Source organism: Lissotriton helveticus, chromosome 12 (genome assembly GCF_964261635.1).
Source record: "Lissotriton helveticus chromosome 12, aLisHel1.1, whole genome shotgun sequence".
NCBI classification, from domain to species: domain Eukaryota; kingdom Metazoa; phylum Chordata; class Amphibia; order Caudata; family Salamandridae; genus Lissotriton; species Lissotriton helveticus.
The window spans coordinates 161,776,809-161,792,950 of record NC_136073.1 but is presented as its reverse complement, the minus strand read 5'-3'; the positions used below and the strand labels follow the sequence as shown (position 1 = coordinate 161,792,950).

Sequence of the window (16,142 nt, the reverse complement as noted above, 5' to 3'; positions counted from 1 at the left end):
ATGACTGAGAGCCAGGGTATAATGTTTTGAAGCGTTTGCACCATCGCTAATGTAGGAAGAGAGGTATGGCAAAGACATGAAAGGGGTAGCAAAAATAAATATGTGAAGAGGCAATAGTGACACCAATATAAGCCACCTATTAATAAAACTGAAATGGAAGAAATACTAAAGGTTAACTTCTAAAATTGTAGTCGAAGACGAAAATACTCTCGTGGTCGGCAGGATTTGAACCTGCGCGTGGGGACCCCAATGTATTTTGAGTCCATCGCCTTAACCACTCGGCCACATCAACTTACGGCAAGCTTTGTGCAAATATTCTGTATGAAAGTTTTCAAGGTGTCCCACAGCAAATTTATGATGTTCTGCAATGCACTTTTTAAAAACAATACAAACAAGCAGGTACAAGGAGCTCAAATGAGATTAATGGCGCCTAAATAGAGCACGTAAAGGAACAGTTACACAGCTAAGAAAAGGGAAAGAAAGACTAGGGAAAAAACACAGAAAGAGCCTGTAGATAAAATTATCTTCCTGGGATAGCAGGTTAAGAGAAATTACACAGGGAGCAGTTAAGCTTGTAACACAGGAGAATAAAAAAGAAAATGCAGTTTTATGAAGTGTGTTTGCCTAATCCAGCAAGCACTTTTGTTCTATTTCTCTATTTGCTTCTTTCATTGGTAAAGTAAGTTTCAAGTACACATGCAGGTATGACTGAGAGAGCCAGGGTATAATATTTTGAAGCGTTTGCACCATCGCTAATGTAGGAAGAGAGGTATAGCAAAGACATGAAAGGGGTAGCAAAAATAAATATGTGAAGAGGCAATAATGACACCAATATAAGCCACCTATTTATAAAACTGACATGGAAGAAATACTAAAGGTTAACTTCTAAAATTGTATCAGAAGACGAAAATACTCTTGTTGTTGGCAGGATTCGAACCTGCGCGGGGAGACCCCAATGGATTTCGAGTCCATCGCCTTAACCACTCGGCCACAACAACTTACTGTAAGCTTTGTGCAAATAATCTGTATGAAAGTTTTCAAGGTGTCCCACAGCAAATTCCTGATGTTCTGCAATGCACTTTTTAAAAACAATACAACAAGCAGGTACAAGGAGCTCAAATTAGATTAATGGCGCCTAAATAGAGCACGTAAAGGAACAGTTACACAGCTAAGAAAAGGGAAAGAAAGCCTAGGGAAAAAACACAGAAAGAGCCTGTAGATAAAATTATCTTCCTGGGACAGCAGGTTAAGAGAAATTATACAGGGAGCAGTTAAGCTTGTAACACGGGAGAATAAAAAAGAAAATGCCCTTTTATGAAGTGTGTTTGCCTAATCCAGCAAGCACTTTATTTCTATTTCTCTATTTGCTTCTTTTATTGGTAAAGTAAGTTTCAAGTGCACATGCAGGTATGTCTGAGAGCCAGGGTATAATATTTTGAAGCGTTTGCACCATCGCTAATGTAGGAAGAGATGTATGGCAAAGACATGAAAGGGGTAGCAAAAATAAATATGTGAAGAGGCAATAGTGACACCAGTATAAGCCACCTATTTATAAAACTGACATGGAAGAAATACTAAAGGTTAACTTCTAAAATTGTAGCCGAAGCCGAAAATACTCTCGTTGTCGGCAGCATTTGAACCTTCGCAGGGAGACTTCGAGTCCATCGCCTTAACCACTCGGCCACAACACCTTACTGCAAGCTTGGTGCAAATAATCTGTATGAAAGTTTTCAAGGTGTCCCACAGCAAATTCCTGATGTTCTGCAATGCACTTTTTAAAAACAATACAAACAAGCAGGTACAAGGAGATCAAATGAGATTAATGGCGCCTAAATAGAGCACGTAAAGGAACAGTTACACAGCTAAGAAAAGGGAAAGAAAGACTAGGGAAAAAACACATAAAGAGCCTGTAGATAAAATTATCTTCCTGGGACAGCAGGTTAAGAGAAATTACACAGGGAGCAGTTAAGCTTGTAACACTGGAGAATAAAAAAGAAAATAAAGTTTTATGAAGTGTGTTTGCCTAATCCAGCAAGCACTTTTGTTCTATTTCTCTATTTGCTACTTTCATTGGTAAAGTAAGTTTCAAGTACACATGCAGGTATGACTGAGACAGCCAGGGTATAATATTTTGTAGCGTTTGCACCATCGCTAATGTAGGAAGAGAGGTATAGCAAAGACATGAAAGGGGTAGCAAAAATAAATATGTGAAGAGGCAATAGTGACACCAATATAAGCCACCTATTTATAAAACTGACATGGAAGAAATACTAAAGGTTAACTTCTAAAATCGTAGCCGAAGATGAAAATACTCTCGTTGTCGGCAGGTTCGACCTGCGCGGGGAGACCCCAATGGATTTCGAGTCCATCACCTTAACCACTCGGCCACAACAACTTTCTGTAAGCTTTGTGCAAATAATCTGTATGAAAGTTTTCAAGGTGTCCCACAGCAAATTCCTGATGTTCTGCAATGCACTTTTTAAAAACAATACAAACAAGCAGGTACAAGGAGCTCAAATGAGATTAATGGCGCCTAAATAGAGCACGTAAAGGAACAGTTACACAGCTAAGAAAAGAGAAAGAAAGACTAGAGAAAAAGCACAGAAAGAGCCTGTAGATAAAATTATCTTCCTGGGACAGCAGGTTAAGAGAAATTACACAGGGAGCAGTTAAGCTTGTAACACGGGAGAATAAAAAAGAAAATGCACTTTTATGAAGTGTGTTTGCCTAATCCAGCAAGCACGTTTGTTCTATTTCTCTATTTGCTTCTTTTATTGGTAAAGTAAGTTTCAAGTGCACATGCAGGAATGACTGAGAGAGCAAGGGTATAATAATTTGAAGCGCTTGCACCAGCGCTGATGTAGGAAGAGAGGTATAGCAAAGACATGAAAGGGGTATTGATAATAAATATGTGAAGAGGCAATAGTGACACCAAAATAAGCTACCTATTTATAAAACTGAGATGGAAGAAATACTAAAGGTTAACTTCTAAAATTGTAGCCGAAGATAAAAATACTCTTGCTGTCGGCAGGATTCGAAACTGCGCTGGGAGACCCCAATGGATTTCACGTCCATCGCCTTAACCACTCGGCCACAACAACTTACAGTTCGCTTTGTGCAAATAATCTGTATGAAAGTTTTCAAGGTGTCCCACAGCAAATTCCTGATGTTCTGCAATGCACTTTTTAAAATCAATACAAACAAGCAGGTACAAGGAGCTCAAATGAGATTAATGGCGCCTAAATAGAGCACGTAAAGCAAAGGAACAGTTACACAGCTAAGAAAAGGGAAAGAAAGACTAGGGAAAAACACAGAAAGAGCCTGTAGATAAAATTATCTTCCTGGGACAGCAGGTTAAGAGAAATTACACAGGGAGCAGTTAAACTTGTAACACGGGAGAATAAAAAAGTAAAATGCACTTTTATGAAGTGTCTTTGCCTAATCCAGCAAGCACTTTTGTTCTATTTCTCTATTTGCTTCTTTTATTGGTAAAGTAAGTTTCAAGTGCACATGCAGATATGACTGAGAGAGCCAGGGTATAATAATTTGAAGCGCTTGCACCAGCGCTGATGTAGGAAGAGAGGTATAGCAAAGACATGAAAGGGGTAGCGATAATAAATATGTGAAGAGGCAAGAGTGACACCAAAATAAGCCACCTATTTATAAAACTGACATGGAAGAAATACTAAAGGTTAACTTCTAAAATTGTAGACGAAGATAAAAATACTCTCGTTGTCAGCAGGATTCGAACCTGCGTGGGAGAAGTCAATGGATTTCGAGCCCATCGCCTTAAACACTCAGCCACAACAACTTACAGTAAGGTTTGTGCAAATGATCTGTATGAAAGTTTTCAAGGTGTCCCACAGCAAATTCCTGATGTTCTGCAATGCACTTTTTAAAAACAATACAAACAAGCAGGTACAAGGAGCTCAAATTAGATTAATGGCGCCTAAATAGAGCACGTAAAGGAGCAGTTACACAGCTAAGAAAAGGGAAAGAAAGCCTAGGGGAAAAACACAGAAAGAGCCTGTAGATAAAATTATCTTCCTGGGACAGCAGGTTAAGAGAAATTATACAGGGAGCAGTTAAGCTTGTAACACGGGAGAATAAAAAAGAAAATGCCCTTTTATGAAGTGTGTTTGCCTAATCCAGCAAGCACTTTATTTCTATTTCTCTATTTGCTTCTTTTATTGGTAAAGTAAGTTTCAAGTGCACATGCAGGTATGTCTATGAGCCAGGGTATAATATTTTGAAGCGTTTGCACCATCGCTAATGTAGGAAGAGATGTATGGCAAAGACATGAAAGGGGTAGCAAAAATAAATATGTGAAGAGGCAATAGTGACACCAGTATAAGCCACCTATTTATAAAACTGACATGGAAGAAATACTAAAGGTTAACTTCTAAAATTGTAGCCGAAGCCGAAAATACTCTCGTTGTCGGCAGCATTTGAACCTTCGCAGGGAGACTTCGAGTCCATCGCCTTAACCACTCGGCCACAACACCTTACTGCAAGCTTGGTGCAAATAATCTGTATGAAAGTTTTCAAGGTGTCCCACAGCAAATTCCTGATGTTCTGCAATGCACTTTTTAAAAACAATACAAACAAGCAGGTACAAGGAGATCAAATGAGATTAATGGCGCCTAAATAGAGCACGTAAAGGAACAGTTACACAGCTAAGAAAAGGAAAAGAAAGACTAGGGAAAAAACACAGAAAGAGCCTGTAGATAAAATTATCTTCCTGGGACAGCAAGTTAAGAGAAATTACACAGGGAGCAGTTAAGCTTGTAACACGGGAGAATAAAAAAGAAAATGCAGTTTTATGAAGTGTGTTTGCCTAATCCAGCAAGCACTTTTGTTCTATTTCTCTAATTGCTTCTTTCATTGGTAAAGTAAGTTTCAAGTACACATGCAGGTATGACTGAGAGAGCCAGGGTATAATATTTTGAAGCGTTTGCACCATCGCTAATGTAGGAAGAGAGGTATAGCAAAGACATGAAAGGGGTAGCAAAAATAAATATGTGAAGAGGCAATAGTGACACCAATATAAGCCACCTATTTATAAAACTGACATGGAAGAAATACTAAAGGTTAACTTCTAAAATTGTAGCCGAAGATGAAAATACTCTCGTTGTCGGCAGGATTCGAACCTGCGCGGGGAGACCCCAATGGATTTCGAGTCCATCACCTTAACCACTCGGCCAAAACAACTTTCTGTAAGCTTTGTGCAAATAATCTGTATGAAAGTTTTCAAGGTGTCCCACAGCAAATTCCTGATGTTCTGCAATGCACTTTTTAAAAATAATACAAACAAGCAGGTACAAGGAGCTCAAATGAGATTAATGGCGCCTAAATAGAGCACGTAAAGGAACAGTTACACAGCTAAGAAAAGAGAAAGAAAGACTAGGGAAAAAACACAGAAAGAGCCTGTAGATAAAATTATCTTCCTGGGACAGCAGGTTAAGAGAAATTACACAGGGAGCAGTTAAGCTTGTAACACGGGAGAATAAAAAAGAAAATGCAGTTTTATGAAGTGTGTTTGCCTAATCCAGCAAGCACTTTTGTTCTATTTCTCTATTTGCTTCTTTCATTGGTAAAGTAAGTTTCAAGTACACATGCAGGTATGACTGAGAGAGCCAGGGTATAATATTTTGAAGCGTTTGCACCATCGCTAATGTAGGAAGAGAGGTATAGCAAAGACATGAAAGGGGTAGCAAAAATAAATATGTGAAGAGGCAATAATGATACCAATATAAGCCACCTATTTATAAAACTGACATGGAAGAAATACTAAAGGTTAACTTTTAAAATTGTATCAGAAGACGGAAATACTCTCGTTGTTGGCAGGATTCGAACCTGCGCAGGGAGACCACAATGGATTTCGAGTCCATTGCCTTAACCACTCGCCACAACAACTTACTGTAAGCTTTGTGCAAATAATCTGTATGAAAGTTTTCAAGGTGTCCCAAAGCAAATTCCTGATGTTCTGCAATGCACTTTTTAAAAACAATACAAACAAGCAGGTACAAGGAGCTCAAATTAGATTAATGGCGCCTAAATAGAGCACGTAAAGGAACAGTTACACAGCTAAGAAAAGGGAAAGAAAGCCTAGGGAAAAAACACAGAAAGAGCCTGTAGATAAAATTATCTTCCTGGGACAGCAGGTTAAGAGAAATTATACAGGGAGCAGTTAAGCTTGTAACACGGGAGAATAAAAAAGAAAATGCCCTTTTATGAAGTGTGTTTGCCTAATCCAGCAAGCACTTTATTTCTATTTCTCTATTTGCTTCTTTTATTGGTAAAGTAAGTTTCAAGTGCGCATGCAGGTATGACTGAGAGCCAGGGTATAATATTTTGAAGCGTTTGCACCATCGCTAATGTAGGAAGAGAGGTATGGCAAAGACATGAAAGGGGTAGCAAAAATAAATATGTGAAGAGGCAATAGTGACACCAATATAAGCCACCTATTTATAAAACTGAAATGGAAGAAATACTAAAGGTTAACTTCTAAAATTGTAGTCGAAGACGAAAATACTCTCGTTGTCGGCAGGATTTGAACCTGCGCGGGGAGACCCCAATGTATTTTGAGTCCATCCCCTTAACCACTCGGCCACATCAACTTACGGCAAGCTTTGTGCAAATATTCTGTATGAAAGTTTTCAAGGTGTCCCACAGCAAATTTATGATATTCTGCAATGCACTTTTTAAAAACAATAGAAACAAGCAGGTACAAGGAGCTCAAATGAGATTAATGGCGCCTAAATAGAGCACGTAAAGGAACAGTTACACAGCTAAGAAAAGGGAAAGAAAGACTAGGGAAAAAACACAGAAAGAGCCTGTAGATAAAATTATCTTCCTGGGATAGCAGGTTAAGAGAAATTACACAGGGAGCAGTTAAGCTTGTAACACAGGAGAATAAAAAAGAAAATGCAGTTTTATGAAGTGTGTTTGCCTAATCCAGCAAGCACTTTTGTTCTATTTCTCTATTTGCTTCTTTCATTGGTAAAGTAAGTTTCAAGTACACATGCAGGTATGACTGAGAGAGCCAGGGTATAATATTTTGAAGCGTTTGCACCATCGCTAATGTAGGAAGAGAGGTATAGCAAAGACATGAAAGGGGTAGCAAAAATAAATATGTGAAGAGGCAATAGTGACACCAATATAAGCCACCTATTTATAAAACTGACATGGAAGAAATACTAAAGGTTAACTTCTAAAATTGTATCAGAAGACGAAAATACTCTCGTTGTCGGCAGGAATCGAGCCTGCGCGGGGAAACCCCAATGGATTTTGAGTCCATTGCCTTAACCACTCGGCCACAACAACGTACTGTAAACTTTGTGCAAATAATCTGTATGAAAGTTTTCAAGGTGTCCCACAGCAAATTCCTGATGTTCTGCAATGCACTTTTTAAAAACCATACAAACAAGCAGGTACAAGGAGCTCAAATGAGATTAATGGCGCCTAAATAGAGCTCGTAAAGGAACAGTTACACAGCTAAGAAAAGGGAAAGAAAGACTAGGTAAAAAACACAGAAAGAGCCTGTAGATAAAATTATCTTCCTGGGACAGCAGGTTAAGAGAAATTACACAGGGAGCAGTTAAGCTTGTAACACGGGAGAATAAAAAAGAAAATAAAGTTTTACGAAGTGTGTTTGCCTAATCCAGCAAGCACTTTTGTTCTATTTCTCTATTTGCTTCTTTCATTGGTAAAGTAAGTTTCAAGTACACATGCAGGTATGACTGAGAGAGCCAGGGTATAATATTTTGTAGCGTTTGCACCATCGCTAATGTAGAAAGAGAGGTATAGCAAAGACATGAAAGGGGTAGCAAAAATAAATATGTGAAGAGGCAATAGTGACACCAATATAAGCCACCTATTTATAAAACTGACATGGAAGAAATACTAAAGGTTAACTTCTAAAATTGAAGCCGAAGATGAAAATACTCTCGTTGTCGGCAGGATTCGAACCTGCGCGGGGAGACCCCAATGGATTTCGAGTCCATCGCCTTAACCACTCGGCCACAACAACTTTCTGTAAGCTTTGTGCAAATAATCTGTATGAAAGTTTTCAAGGTGTCCCACAGCAAATTCCTGATGTTCTGCAATGCACTTTTTAAAAACAATACAAACAAGCAGGTACAAGGAGCTCAAATGAGATTAATGGCGCCTAAATAGAGCACGTAAAGGAACAGTTACACAGCTAAGTAAAGAGAAAGAAAGACTAGGGAAAAAACACAGAAAGAGCCTGTAGATAAAATTATCTTCCTGGGGCAGCAGGTTAAGAGAAATTACACGGGGAGCAGTTAAGCTTGTAACACGGGAGAAGAAAAAAGAAAATGCAGTTTTATGAAGTGTGTTTGCCTAATCCAGCAAGCACTTTTGTTCTCTTTCTCTATTTGCTTCTTTCATTGGTAAAGTAAGTTTCAAGTACACATGCAGGTATGACTGAGAGAGCCAGGGTATAATATTTTGAAGCGTTTGCACCATCGCTAATGTAGGAAGAGAGGTATAGCAAAGACATGAAAGGGGTAGCAAAAATAAATATGTGAAGAGGCAATAATGACACCAATATAAGCCACCTATTTATAAAACTGACATGGAAGAAATACTAAAGGTTAACTTCTAAAATTGTATCAGAAGACGAAAAAACTCTCGTTGTTGGCAGGATTCGAACCTGCGCGGGGAGACCCCAATGGATTTCGAGTCCACACCCTTAACCACTCGGCCACACCAACTTACTGTAAGCTTTGTGCAAATAATCTGTATGAAAGTTCTCAAGGTGTCCCACAGCAAATTCCTGATGTTCTGCAATGCACTTTTTAAAAACAATACAAACAAGCAGGTACAAGGAGCTCAAATTAGATTAATGGCGCCTAAATAGAGCACGTAAAGGAACAGTTACACAGCTAAGAAAAGGGAAAGAAAGCCTAGGGAAAAAACACAGAAAGAGCCTGTAGATAAAATTATCTTCCTGGGACAGCAGGTTAAGAGAAATTATACAGGGAGCAGTTAAGCTTGTAACACGGGAGAATAAAAAAGAAAATGCCCTTTTATGAAGTGTATTTGCCTAATCCAGCAAGCACTTTATTTCTCTTTCTCTATTTGCTTCTTTTATTGGTAAAGTAAGTTTCAAGTGCACATGCAGGTATGACTGAGAGCCAGGGTATAATATTTTGAAGCGTTTTCACCATCGCTAATGTAGGAAGAGAGGTATGGCAAAGACATGAAAGGGGTAGCAAAAATAAATATGTGAAGAGGCAATAGTGACACCAATATAAGCCACCTATTTATAAAACTGAAATGGAAGAAATACTAAAGGTTAACTTCTAAAATTGTAGCCGAAGATGAAAATACTCTCGTTGTCGGCAGGATTCAAACCTGCGCGGGGAGACCCCAATGGATTTCGAGTCCATCGCCTTAACCACTCGGCCACAACAACTTTCTATAAGCTTTGTGCAAATAATCTGTATGAAAGTTTTCAAGGTGTCCCACTGCAAATTCCTGATGTTCTGCAATGCACTTTTTAAAAACAATACAAACAAGCAGGTACAAGGAGCTCAAATTAGATTAATGGCGCCTAAATAGAGCACGTAAAGGAACAGTTACACAGCTAAGAAAAGAGAAAGAAAGACTAGGGAAAAAACACAGAAAGAGCCTGTAGATAAAATTATCTTCCTGGGACAGCAGGTTAAGAGAAATTACACAGGGAGCAGTAAAGCTTGTAACACGGGAGAATAAAAAAGAAAATGCAGTTTTATGAAGTGTGTTTGCCTAATCCAGCAAGCACTTTTGTTCTATTTCTCTATTTGCTTCTTTCATTGGTAAAGTAAGTTTCAAGTACACATGCAGGTATGGCTGAGAGAGCCAGGGTATAATATTTTGAAGCGTTTGCACCATCGCTAATGTAGGAAGAGAGGTATAGCAAAGACATGAAAGGGGTAGCAAAAATAAATATGTGAAGAGGCAATAATGACACCAATATAAGCCACCTATTTATAAAACTGACATGGAAGAAATACTAAAGGTTAACTTCTAAAATTGTATCAGAAGACGAAAATACTCTTGTTGTTGGCAGGATTCAAACCTGCGCGGGGAGACCCCAATGGATTTCAAGTCCATCGCCTTAACCACTCGGCCACAACAACTTACTGTAAGCTTTGTGCAAATAATCTGTATGAAAGTTTTCAAGGTGGCCCACAGCAAATTCCTGATGTTCTGCAATGCACTTTTTAAAAACAATACAAACAAGCAGGTACAAGGAGCTCAAATTAGATTAATGGCGCCTAAATAGAGCACGTAAAGGAACAGTTACACAGCTAAGAAAAGGGAAAGAAAGCCTAGGGAAAAAACACAGAAAGAGCCTGTAGATAAAATTATCTTCCTGGGACAGCAGGTTAAGAGAAATTATACAGGGAGCAGTTAAGCTTGTAACACGGGAGAATAAAAAAGAAAATGCCCTTTTATGAAGTGTGTTTGCCTAATCCAGCAAGCACTTTATTTCTATTTCTCTATTTGCTTCTTTTATTGGTAAAGTAAGTTTCAAGTGCACATGCAGGTATGACTGAGAGCCAGGGTATAATATTTTGAAGCGTTTGCACCATCGCTAATGTAGGAAGAGAGGTATGGCAAAGACATGAAAGGGGTAGCAAAAATAAATATGTGAAGAGGCAATAGTGACACCAATATAAGCCACCTATTTATACAACTGAAATGGAAGAAATACTAAAGGTTAACTTCTAAAATTGTAGCCGAAGATGAAAATACTCTCGTTGTCGGCAGGATTCAAACCTGCGCGGGGAGACCCCAATGGATTTCGAGTCCATCGCCTTAACCACTCGGCCACAACAACTTTCTATAAGCTTTGTGCAAATAATCTGTATGAAAGTTTTCAAGGTGTCCCACTGCAAATTCCTGATGTTCTGCAATGCACTTTTTAAAAACAATACAAACAAGCAGGTACAAGGAGCTCAAATTAGATTAATGGCGCCTAAATAGAGCACGTAAAGGAACAGTTACACAGCTAAGAAAAGAGAAAGAAAGACTAGGGAAAAAACACAGAAAGAGCCTGTAGATAAAATTATCTTCCTGGGACAGCAGGTTAAGAGAAATTACACAGGGAGCAGTAAAGCTTGTAACACGGGAGAATAAAAAAGAAAATGCAGTTTTATGAAGTGTGTTTGCCTAATCCAGCAAGCACTTTTGTTCTATTTCTCTATTTGCTTCTTTCATTGGTAAAGTAAGTTTCAAGTACACATGCAGGTATGGCTGAGAGAGCCAGGGTATAATATTTTGAAGCGTTTGCACCATCGCTAATGTAGGAAGAGAGGTATAGCAAAGACATGAAAGGGGTAGCAAAAATAAATATGTGAAGAGGCAATAATGACACCAATATAAGCCACCTATTTATAAAACTGACATGGAAGAAATACTAAAGGTTAACTTCTAAAATTGTATCAGAAGACGAAAATACTCTTGTTGTTGGCAGGATTCAAACCTGCGCGGGGAGACCCCAATGGATTTCAAGTCCATCGCCTTAACCACTCGGCCACAACAACTTACTGTAAGCTTTGTGCAAATAATCTGTATGAAAGTTTTCAAGGTGTCCCACAGCAAATTCCTGATGTTCTGCAATGCACTTTTTAAAAACAATACAAACAAGCAGGTACAAGGAGCTCAAATTAGATTAATGGCGCCTAAATAGAGCACGTAAAGGAACAGTTACACAGCTAAGAAAAGGGAAAGAAAGCCTAGGGAAAAAACACAGAAAGAGCCTGTAGATAAAATTATCTTCCTGGGACAGCAGGTTAAGAGAAATTATACAGGGAGCAGTTAAGCTTGTAACACGGGAGAATAAAAAAGAAAATGCCCTTTTATGAAGTGTGTTTGCCTAATCCAGCAAGCACTTTATTTCTATTTCTCTATTTGCTTCTTTTATTGGTAAAGTAAGTTTCAAGTGCACATGCAGGTATGACTGAGAGCCAGGGTATAATATTTTGAAGCGTTTGCACCATCGCTAATGTAGGAAGAGAGGTATGGCAAAGACATGAAAGGGGTAGCAAAAATAAATATGTGAAGAGGCAATAGTGACACCAATATAAGCCACCTATTTATAAAACTGAAATGGAAGAAATACTAAAGGTTAACTTCTAAAATTGTAGCCGAAGACGAAAATACTCTCGTTGTCGGCAGGATTTGAACCTGCGCGGGGAGACCCCAATGTATTTTGAGTCCATCGCCTTAAACACTCGGCCACAACAACTTACGGCAAGCTTTGTGCAAATATTCTGTATGAAAGTTTTCAAGGTGTCCCACAGCAAATTTCTGATGTTCTGCAATGCACTTTTTAAAAACAATACAAACAAGCAGGTACAAGGAGCTCAAATGAGATTAATGGCGCCTAAATAGAGCTCGTAATGGAACAGTTACACAGCTAAGAAAAGGGAAAGAAAGACTAGGGAAAAAACACAGAAAGAGCCTGTAGATAAAATTATCTTCCTGGGACAGCAGGTTAAGAGAAATTACACAGGGAGCTGTTAAGCTTGTAACACGGGAGAATAAAAAAGAAAATAAAGTTTTATGAAGTGTGTTTGCCTAATCCAGCAAGCACTTTTGTTCTAGTTCTCTATTTGCTTCTTTCATTGGTAAAGTAAGTTTCAAGTACACATGCAGGTATGACTGAGAGAGCCAGGGTATAATATTTTGTAGCGTTTGCACCATCGCTAATGTAGGAAGAGAGGTATAGCAAAGACATGAAAGGGGTAGCAAAAATAAATATGTGAAGAGGCAATAGTGACACCAATATAAGCCACCTATTTATAAAACTGACATGGAAGAAATACTAAAGGTTAACTTCTAAAATTGTAGCCGAAGATGAAAATACTCTCGTTGTCGGCAGGATTCAAACCTGCGCGGGGAGACCCCAATGGATTTCGAGTCCATCGCCTTAACCACTCGGCCACAATAACTTTCTATAAGCTTTGTGCAAATAATCTGTATGAAAGTTTTCAAGGTGTCCCACTGCAAATTCCTGATGTTCTGCAATGCACTTTTTAAAAACAATACAAACAAGCAGGTACAAGGAGCTCAAATTAGATTAATGGCGCCTAAATAGAGCACGTAAAGGAACAGTTACACAGCTAAGAAAAGAGAAAGAAAGACTAGGGAAAAAACACAGAAAGAGCCTGTAGATAAAATTATCTTCCTGGGACAGCAGGTTAAGAGAAATTACACAGGGAGCAGTAAAGCTTGTAACACGGGAGAATAAAAAAGAAAATGCAGTTTTATGAAGTGTGTTTGCCTAATCCAGCAAGCACTTTTGTTCTATTTCTCTATTTGCTTCTTTCATTGGTAAAGTAAGTTTCAAGTACACATGCAGGTATGGCTGAGAGAGCCAGGGTATAATATTTTGAAGCGTTTGCACCATCGCTAATGTAGGAAGAGAGGTATAGCAAAGACATGAAAGGGGTAGCAAAAATAAATATGTGAAGAGGCAATAATGACACCAATATAAGCCACCTATTTATAAAACTGACATGGAAGAAATACTAAAGGTTAACTTCTAAAATTGTATCAGAAGACGAAAATACTCTTGTTGTTGGCAGGATTCAAACCTGCGCGGGGAGACCCCAATGGATTTCAAGTCCATCGCCTTAACCACTCGGCCACAACTTACTGTAAGCTTTGTGCAAATAATCTGTATGAAAGTTTTCAAGGTGTCCCACAGCAAATTCCTGATGTTCTGCAATGCACTTTTTAAAAACAATACAAACAAGCAGGTACAAGGAGCTCAAATTAGATTAATGGCGCCTAAATAGAGCACGTAAAGGAACAGTTACACAGCTAAGAAAAGGGAAAGAAAGCCTAGGGAAAAAACACAGAAAGAGCCTGTAGATAAAATTATCTTCCTGGGACAGCAGGTTAAGAGAAATTATACAGGGAGCAGTTAAGCTTGTAACACGGGAGAATAAAAAAGAAAATGCCCTTTTATGAAGTGTGTTTGCCTAATCCAGCAAGCACTTTATTTCTATTTCTCTATTTGCTTCTTTTATTGGTAAAGTAAGTTTCAAGTGCACATGCAGGTATGACTGAGAGCCAGGGTATAATATTTTGAAGCGTTTGCACCATCGCTAATGTAGGAAGAGAGGTATGGCAAAGACATGAAAGGGGTAGCAAAAATAAATATGTGAAGAGGCAATAGTGACACCAATATAAGCCACCTATTTATAAAACTGAAATGGAAGAAATACTAAAGGTTAACTTCTAAAATTGTAGCCGAAGACGAAAATACTCTCGTTGTCGGCAGGATTCGAACCTGCGCGGGGAGACACCAATGGATTTCAAGTCCATCGCCTTAACCACTCGGCCACAACAACTTATTGCAAGCTTTGTGCAAATAATCTGTATGAAAGTTTTCAAGGTGTCCCACAGCAAATTCCTGATGTTTTGCAATGCACTTATTAAAAACAATACAAACAAGCAGGTACAAGGAGCTCAAATGAGATTAATGGCGCCTAAATAGAGCACGTAAAGGAACTGTTACACAGCTAAGAAAAGGGAAAAAAAGACTAGGGAAAAAGCACAGAAAGAGCCTGTAGATAAAATTATCTTCCTGGGACAGCAGGTTAGGAGAAATTACACAGGGAGCAGTTAAGCTTGTAACACGGGAGAATAAAAAAGAAAATGCACTTTTATGAAGTGTGTTTTCCTAATCCAGCAAGCACGTTGGTTCTATTTCTCTATTTGCTTCTTTTATTGGTTAAGTAAGTTTCAAGTGCACATGCAGGTATGACTGAGAGAGCCAGGGTATAATAATTTGAAGCGCTTGCACCAGCGCTGATGTAGGAAGAGAGGTATAGCAAAGACATGAAAGGGGTAGCGATAATAAATATGTGAAGAGGCAAGAGTGACACCAAAATAAGCCACCTATTTATAAAACTGACATGGAAGAAATACTAAAGGTTAACTTCTAAAATTGTAGCCGAAGACGAAAATACTCTCGTTGTCGGCAGGATTTGAACCTGCGCGGGGAGACCCCAATGGATTTCAAGTCCATCGCCTTAACCACTCGGCCACAACAACTTATTGTAAGCTTTGTGCAAATAATCTGTATGAAAGTTTTCGAGGTGTCCCACAGCAAATTCCTGATTTTTTGCAATGCCCTTTTTAAAAACAATACAAACAAGCAGGTACAAGGAGCTCAAATGAGATTAATGGCGCCTAAATAGAGCACGTAAAGGAACAGTTACACAGCTAAGAAAAGGGAAAAAAAGACTAGGGAAAAAGCACAGAAAGAGCCTGTAGATAAAATTATCTTCCTGGGACAGCAGGTTAAGAGAAATTACACAGGGAGCAGTTAAGCTTGTAACACGGGAGAATAAAAAAGAAAATGCACTTTTATGAAGTGTGTTTTCCTAATCCAGCAAGCACGTTGGTTCTATTTCTCTATTTGCTTCTTTCATTGGTAAAGTAAGTTTCAAGTACACATGCAGGTATGACTGAGAGAGCCAGGGTATAATATTTTGAAGCGTTTGCACCATCGCTAATGTAGGAAGAGAGGTATAGCAAAGACATGAAAGGGGTAGCAAAAATAAATATGTGAAGAGGCAATAGTGACACCAATATAAGCCACCTATTTATAAAACTGACATGGAAGAAATACTAAAGGTTAACTTCTAAAATTGTAGCCGAAGACGAAAATTCTCTCGTTGTCGGCAGGATTTGAACCTGCGCGGGGAGATCCCAAAGGACTTCAAGTCCATCGCCTTAACCACTCGGCCACAACAACTTTCTGTAAGCTTTGTGCAAATAATCTGTATGAAAGTTTTCAAGGTGTCCCACAGCAAATTCCTGATGTTCTGCAATGCACTTTTTAAAAACAATACAAACAAGCAGGTACAAGGAGCTCAAATTAGATTAATGGCGCCTAAATAGAGCACATAAAGGAACAGTTACACAGCTAAGAAAAGAGAAAGAAAGACTAGGGAAAAAACACAGAAAGAGCCTGTAGATAAAATTATCTTCCTGGGACAGCAGGTTAAGAGAAATTACACAGGGAGCAGTAAAGCTTGTAACACGGGAGAATAAAAAAGAAAATGCAGTTTTATGAAGTGTGTTTGCCTAATCCAGCAAGCACTTTTGTT

At 38.7% G+C, this 16,142-nt stretch overlaps 20 non-coding genes across 20 annotated transcripts; all 20 read right to left on the bottom strand.

The window, feature by feature from the left end:
* Positions 1-212: 212 nt before the first annotated feature.
* On the bottom strand, positions 213-293 carry TRNAL-CAA (transfer RNA leucine (anticodon CAA)). Its single transcript has one exon. It is a non-coding gene; the product is annotated as a tRNA-Leu (tRNA).
* A 623-nt stretch (positions 294-916) lies between these two features.
* Positions 917-998, bottom strand: TRNAS-CGA (transfer RNA serine (anticodon CGA)). Its single transcript has one exon. It is a non-coding gene; the product is annotated as a tRNA-Ser (tRNA).
* Positions 999-2,315: 1,317 nt separating this feature from the next.
* On the bottom strand, positions 2,316-2,395 carry TRNAS-CGA (transfer RNA serine (anticodon CGA)). Its single transcript has one exon. It is a non-coding gene; the product is annotated as a tRNA-Ser (tRNA).
* A 624-nt stretch (positions 2,396-3,019) lies between these two features.
* TRNAS-UGA (transfer RNA serine (anticodon UGA)) lies at positions 3,020-3,101 on the bottom strand. The gene has a single exon. It is a non-coding gene; the product is annotated as a tRNA-Ser (tRNA).
* A 2,028-nt stretch (positions 3,102-5,129) lies between these two features.
* Positions 5,130-5,211, bottom strand: TRNAS-CGA (transfer RNA serine (anticodon CGA)). The gene has a single exon. It is a non-coding gene; the product is annotated as a tRNA-Ser (tRNA).
* A 624-nt stretch (positions 5,212-5,835) lies between these two features.
* Positions 5,836-5,916, bottom strand: TRNAS-CGA (transfer RNA serine (anticodon CGA)). The gene has a single exon. It is a non-coding gene; the product is annotated as a tRNA-Ser (tRNA).
* Positions 5,917-6,538: 622 nt separating this feature from the next.
* Positions 6,539-6,620, bottom strand: TRNAL-CAA (transfer RNA leucine (anticodon CAA)). The gene has a single exon. It is a non-coding gene; the product is annotated as a tRNA-Leu (tRNA).
* A 624-nt stretch (positions 6,621-7,244) lies between these two features.
* TRNAL-CAA (transfer RNA leucine (anticodon CAA)) lies at positions 7,245-7,326 on the bottom strand. Its single transcript has one exon. It is a non-coding gene; the product is annotated as a tRNA-Leu (tRNA).
* A 624-nt stretch (positions 7,327-7,950) lies between these two features.
* On the bottom strand, positions 7,951-8,032 carry TRNAS-CGA (transfer RNA serine (anticodon CGA)). The gene has a single exon. It is a non-coding gene; the product is annotated as a tRNA-Ser (tRNA).
* Positions 8,033-8,656: 624 nt separating this feature from the next.
* On the bottom strand, positions 8,657-8,738 carry TRNAS-CGA (transfer RNA serine (anticodon CGA)). Its single transcript has one exon. It is a non-coding gene; the product is annotated as a tRNA-Ser (tRNA).
* Positions 8,739-9,360: 622 nt separating this feature from the next.
* Positions 9,361-9,442, bottom strand: TRNAS-CGA (transfer RNA serine (anticodon CGA)). Its single transcript has one exon. It is a non-coding gene; the product is annotated as a tRNA-Ser (tRNA).
* Positions 9,443-10,066: 624 nt separating this feature from the next.
* TRNAS-UGA (transfer RNA serine (anticodon UGA)) lies at positions 10,067-10,148 on the bottom strand. Its single transcript has one exon. It is a non-coding gene; the product is annotated as a tRNA-Ser (tRNA).
* Positions 10,149-10,770: 622 nt separating this feature from the next.
* TRNAS-CGA (transfer RNA serine (anticodon CGA)) lies at positions 10,771-10,852 on the bottom strand. The gene has a single exon. It is a non-coding gene; the product is annotated as a tRNA-Ser (tRNA).
* Positions 10,853-11,476: 624 nt separating this feature from the next.
* On the bottom strand, positions 11,477-11,558 carry TRNAS-UGA (transfer RNA serine (anticodon UGA)). The gene has a single exon. It is a non-coding gene; the product is annotated as a tRNA-Ser (tRNA).
* Positions 11,559-12,180: 622 nt separating this feature from the next.
* TRNAL-CAA (transfer RNA leucine (anticodon CAA)) lies at positions 12,181-12,262 on the bottom strand. Its single transcript has one exon. It is a non-coding gene; the product is annotated as a tRNA-Leu (tRNA).
* Positions 12,263-12,886: 624 nt separating this feature from the next.
* On the bottom strand, positions 12,887-12,968 carry TRNAS-CGA (transfer RNA serine (anticodon CGA)). Its single transcript has one exon. It is a non-coding gene; the product is annotated as a tRNA-Ser (tRNA).
* Positions 12,969-13,592: 624 nt separating this feature from the next.
* TRNAS-UGA (transfer RNA serine (anticodon UGA)) lies at positions 13,593-13,675 on the bottom strand. Its single transcript has one exon. It is a non-coding gene; the product is annotated as a tRNA-Ser (tRNA).
* A 618-nt stretch (positions 13,676-14,293) lies between these two features.
* On the bottom strand, positions 14,294-14,375 carry TRNAS-UGA (transfer RNA serine (anticodon UGA)). The gene has a single exon. It is a non-coding gene; the product is annotated as a tRNA-Ser (tRNA).
* Positions 14,376-14,999: 624 nt separating this feature from the next.
* Positions 15,000-15,081, bottom strand: TRNAS-UGA (transfer RNA serine (anticodon UGA)). Its single transcript has one exon. It is a non-coding gene; the product is annotated as a tRNA-Ser (tRNA).
* Positions 15,082-15,705: 624 nt separating this feature from the next.
* On the bottom strand, positions 15,706-15,787 carry TRNAS-UGA (transfer RNA serine (anticodon UGA)). Its single transcript has one exon. It is a non-coding gene; the product is annotated as a tRNA-Ser (tRNA).
* Positions 15,788-16,142: the final 355 nt, after the last annotated feature.